Raw genomic sequence first — 5,957 nt, 5'->3', positions numbered from 1 at the left:
TTTTGAGATAGAGTCCCACTCTGTCGCCCAGGCTGGAGTGCAGTGGCAAGCCCACTCGGCTCACTGCAACCTCCACCTCCTGGGTTCAAGTGATTCTCCTGCCTCAGTTTCCCAAGTAGCTGGGATTACAGGTACACATGACCATGCCTGGCTAAGTTTTGTATTTTTAGGAGAGACGGGGTTTCACCATGTTGGCCAGGCTGGTCTCAAACTCCTGACGTCAGGTGATCCACCCATCTTGGCCTCCCAAAGTGCTGGGATTACAGACATGAGCCACCATGCCCAGCCTAAAAACTGTAAATTTTAAAAATAAAAATTATATAGATAATCTTTTAACTAATTAGAATATTTCTCTCTTTTGAAATTTTCCCTCTTGATGCTCAATTTTCTAACCTATGACTTGTTTCAAAATCACACAGATGGAGGAGGGAACGAGGGAGGCACAGACTTTATAAACGGCCTTGAGTTGATATTTACTGAAGCTGGGAGATGGTAAATCATGTCATACTATTATATCTACCTTTATATATATGTTCAAGATGTTTCATAACAAAAATTTTTTTTAAGGAAATGGGGAAAAATACTAACATATAAACATATAAGCTTACCTCTAACTATATACAGCTCCTGTTAGAAGAATATAAAAATTCACTGGAAGATAGTAAAGAATGCCAAGTTTAATGAAAAGTGATACCAACTTCATATATTGGAAGGCTCAGTATTTTAAAAATGTTGCTCCTCTCTAAAATAGTCCTTAATTTTAATTAATTCTAATCAAAATTTAACTAAAATTTTAATGGAATTTTACTAAAGTAATCGAAATTTTATATTGAGTCTGAAAAGGAAAAAGTATAACCATTGCATTTGTAAAACAAAAGTGGAAGGATTTGCTCTATTAATATTTAGTTTAAAAGAATAGCAATTAAGATAGTGTGTTCATGAAGAAAGAAACATATTGACTGGTGGAATTAAATAAAAGCCTCAGAAAGAGAAAAGGCATATATAGAATTCTGATATGAAAGATAAAATATTATAGATTGGTGGGGAAAGGAGGAGATATTCCATTTCTGGACATGGGATAATTGACTATTCATATTAGAAAAAGTGAAATTGGATCTCTATTTGTATCTTACACAAAACTAAATTCCAAATGGATGAAGAATGTAAATTTGAAAAGGTAAAAGTTCGATACTTTTAGAGCAAAATATAGGAAAATATCTACATGAAATATATTTCCCCTTTGTTTTTGACAGGTAATAACTGTACATATTTACACATTGTGTGTAATATTTTGATACATACACACAATGTGTAATGATCAAATCAGGGCAATTAGCATATTCATCACCTCAAATACTTATTATTTCTCTACGTTAGAAACATTCGAAATCCACGCTTCTAGATATTTGAAAATATACAATAAATTGTTAATTTACAGTCACCCTACAGTGCTATGGAAACTGGAATTCATTTTTCCTTTTCCTATCTAGGTGTAATTGAAAGCAGATGGTTATTAACACAAACATTACGAAAGGGAAGGGGGATGTGATAAGAGACAGGTAAATGAAGTGCCTAAAAATTAAACATTCATATTAAACTATTCCTTCAAACGCAATAAAATTTATATTAATCTATGTGTGATATATTATATACAAAACATATGCTAATAAAGGGAGCAGGGAACATTGTAGTGAGAAGGTAAAGAGAGCTAATATTTTCTCACCACTGAATAAGGCAGACGCTTTTAATTAGAGTCAGATATCTCTCCCTAAATACACTTCCCTAAAATACATTTTTGCAATAAATAGCTTCTACATATTATATATATATATATAATTTTAGAAATCATCATACATATAATTGTACAAACCATTATATATATAAATATACACACACACAATTTTACAAACCACCTCTGAACTGACCAAAAAGTTTAAGACAGGGAGACTTGGAGAAACAGGAAATATTTTGGTTTCAGAGAAGAGGGAGAAATTGTTCTTCCTTTCCTTCCTTTCCTTCCTTTCCTTCCTTCCTTTCTTTTCTTTTCTTTTCTTTTCTTTTCTTTTCTTTTCTTTGTTTCATTTTTCCTTCCTTCCTTCCTTTCTTTTTCCCTTCATTCTTGCATTTTGTTCACCTATGTTTTATAGCAGAAAGGGTTTATGGTAGCCAAAGATACAGTATACATTTTTCTATTCATTTGAACAAAGGGAACAGATGAATGAGGGTGGATATGTACATATCAATTATCAATCCTTTTGGTTATCCATAAGAGAAAACCTAACATAATGCCTTAAATAATAAAGACACTAAATTATCTCACTTCATAAGTCTGGAGGTCCATAGTTCCAAGTTGAGTTTAGTGGTTATATTAGGAAAACCTTTGGCTTTTCTTTCAGGATTGCAAGACAGATTACACTGCTTCTAATCTGATCGTTTTACTGAAAAGTATCAAAAGAAATATTAACTGACTTTGCACATATTGCCCAGGTGCCAACTATGTGCCAGGGATGTGCAACATTCTCTAATACTAGAAGTAGACCCACACAAGGAAGAATAACTCCACCCCTAAATCCCAATCATGTTCCTATTGAGTAACACTGACTTAGACCAATCACAGGGCACCGTCTATGGCTGCGCATGTGGCACTTGACCAAACTTGTGATTCTGTTAGGAAGGAAGAAGTGGGGTGGCTAGCAAGTAGATAAATATCTGTGACTACAACAGGCAGGATCTACTCTTCTTGAGCAATTAAAATGTGTCAAATACTCTGCTCAGCAGTTTATGTACATTATATCATGTTACTGTCAAGTAAGCCTTCAAGAAAGTTTATTATTATTCTTACTTTACGGGTGAGAAGACTGAGCCTCAATTTGAGAAAGGTAAGGCATTTCCCTAAGCTCGTTTAGCTAACAAGTAACATCATCCAATTTCAGGCTCGGTGTTCACTGAAGCTTCACCTTTTTATCAAAACAACAACAAAACTTGATTTCTTGCTCATGAAGTATACACAGAGCAATAAACATCTCTGACTTTGCTTCTTCAAGTTGATAAGTGACTCACACAGAAAAATGTGACTCATGGAATCTAGTCCTTCATGGATCCTTTCATGAATGATGATTATTAAATTGCTCAGACCATCCCTATACTACTTATAACTGGCTTTAGAATGGATTCCCACACCTAGCACTGCTTTAACCCTAATGTTAAATATTTAGCGTAACGAGGGTTCTTTTAACACTGATATTTGAAAAAGTGTATATACTTTTTCTAAGCCTCAGAATATAAAATATGTTGTAATATCATACATATTGGTAACTCATATCTTCAATTTGTCCTCAATTTCAAGTAAATCCTCAGCCAAATAAACTAGAAAGCTAATAAATCACTTTAATTACAATCAATGGAAGTTTCCCTAAATATATTTCTGCAATAAATAGCTTCTATTATTAATTTTTGAAAGATTAATTTAAGGGGAGATTATTGTCAATAAAGTTGGGGATCCTTGGCTGTGAATTGCTATTCCTCATCTATGTATGTTATATACCATTTTTATTCCTCCACCATGGAAAAACTAACTTCCAAGTTTAAGGCACTTCAACTGATACATTTATCAAGAAATTATCAATCTTGTAAATTATATTCTTCATGGTGTCTCACTGGCTAACTTTAAGATTGCAAATTTCTGTAGTATAGATAGAATAAACATGACTTAGTTTAGAAAAAAAATACTGCTTTTCTAGAATTACAATAATATACTCTACTATTAAAATTAGAAGAAATGTAGTTTTTCCATTGGCATAAAATTGTTTCCCCATTGGGAACATTTCATACATAGTGATAATTAATTATGGTAGATGTCTTGATTAGTGAATAGAGCATGAGCTTCAAAACCAAGATGATTTGACTTTAAGTTCCAGCTTTGCTTTTCTAGCTATGTGACTTTGGGCAAATTATTTAACATCTCTAGGCTTCAGTACCTTCTTCAAAATAGAGGTACTATTCAACTATCAGATAATATTCACATCATGTGCATTTCATAAATTGTAATCATTAATAATAATTAAGTTTTGGCCCTTTTGTGAAGCGACAAAGACTGAGAGGTTGTGGCTGCATTGCCAACCTGGAGCAGTAGTAGCCTTCTCCACATAGAACCTGGGAGTAGGAGACTCAGAATCAAATATCTTCTCCTTCCCCCATCCTAGTTTCGGCTTTGGGAGAAACCTTACAAACACAATGACTAGCAATGTTACCAACAAGACAGATCCTCATTCCATAAATTCCCGTGTGTTTACTGAGAATCTCAGAACTCTTGAGGTCAAGAAGTCTGAAGTGGAGGCAATCTTTTTGTAGTATGACAAAATTTTGGGTTGCCCTGTTCATAAGGGCTTTGCCTTTGTTCAACATGTTAATGAGAGATACCCAGGCTGCTGTGGCAGGGGAGAACGGCAGAATGATTGCTGGCCAGGCTTTAATATTAATCTGGCTGCAGAGCCAAAAGTGAAGTGAGGGAAAGCAGGTGTAAAATGATCTGCAGTAGAGATGTATGGCTCATCTTTTGACTTGGACTATGACTTTCAATGGGATTATTATGATAGGATGTACAGTTACCTAGCACATGTTCCCCCTCCTCCTCCCACTACTCGGCTGTTTTGTCCTTGAAAGGCCAGAGTGCATTAGAAAACACCTCATGAAGGGGGCAAAAGTGGCTTTAATTCTGAGTGGACAAGGGGATCTCCCAAGTCTGGAAAGTTGAAAGGAGGTGATGTTTAGGCTGTGAAGAAGAAATTGACCCAGATAAAACAAAATGTGTGTTCTCTATTGAAAAACATGAAAAAAAAATTGAAAGGGAACAGAGCAAACCAGCGGTAGAGACGAAGAATGATAAGTCAGAAGAGGAGCAGAGCAGCAGATCACTGAAGCAAGGCAAGACTAATGTGAAGATGCAGTCTGAGGGGGATGCAGATGACTATTGGATGATGATCATAAGGAAGATGGGGGATGATCAGCTGGAGTTAATCAAGGATGATGAACAAGAGGCTGAGGAAGGAGAAGATGACAAAGACGCCAATGGCGAGGATGACTCTGAAGCATATTGTGGAGATTAGAAATCTTATCCAATTATTTAATTACCTAGGTGCTTGTAAGATCAGCTCTTTCACCAGATTCTCTCCCCTAGTACCTTCAAAGCATGCCCACTGTTCTCACCATCCTTGCCCCTCCCATGTTCACTAATTCATATTGCCCGGTGCCTAGTCCCATTTCACTTCCTTTGACGCTTTTTGTAGTTTTATAGTCTTACCTTATAATTTATGCTTTTAATTTTCATTCCTATTTATGACTTAATAATCAAAAGAATGTATGGTTATTATCAACTGTCTCCAAAATAATCTCTTGTTATGCATTGAGTACAGTTCTTTTCATTCATACATAAATTCAGTAGTTGCTTCCCTAACTGCAGAGTCAATCTCATTTATTTGAGTAGCACCGGAAACCATCCTTGAGTTTAAAAGTATACATGTTATATTCTCACATGAGTTTGCACGTGAGGCAGTTCAACACAAATGTAAAATGTGTTTTGTGAATGAGAGTTGGCATGTCAATTGTATTTTTTAGAAAATTAATCAGCGTTATCGATTTAAGATTTGTTCTCTAAAGTTGATACTGTGGGATATTTCTGTGAACAGCCCGATGTTTGGGACTTTTTTTTCCTCAAAATAAACAGGTCCTTATTAAACCAGGAATTTGGAGAAAAAATTAATATCATAATCATATACTCATTCAGAGTCCAGAACTCTTTATCCATGTGCCTTGGTGGAACACATGATCTCAATCAATCCGAATCAGATCACTGCTGGGACCAGTAGTCAACTATTCAGCAAAATGTCAGGATGGTGTGGTANCAACACAAATGTAAAAATGTGTTTTTGTGAATGAGAGTTGGCATGTCAATTGTATTT

At 35.1% G+C, this 5,957-nt stretch overlaps 1 pseudogene; it reads left to right on the top strand.

Annotated features, from left to right (window-relative positions):
• The first annotated feature begins 4,233 nt into the window (after positions 1-4,233).
• LOC108522991 (heterogeneous nuclear ribonucleoprotein C pseudogene) lies at positions 4,234-5,105 on the top strand (annotated as a pseudogene).
• Positions 5,106-5,957: the final 852 nt, after the last annotated feature.

This window comes from Rhinopithecus bieti, unplaced genomic scaffold (genome assembly GCF_001698545.2).
Source record: "Rhinopithecus bieti isolate Rb0 unplaced genomic scaffold, ASM169854v2 scaffold_71517, whole genome shotgun sequence".
NCBI classification, from domain to species: domain Eukaryota; kingdom Metazoa; phylum Chordata; class Mammalia; order Primates; family Cercopithecidae; genus Rhinopithecus; species Rhinopithecus bieti.
This window is presented reverse-complemented; position numbering and strand designations above follow the sequence as displayed.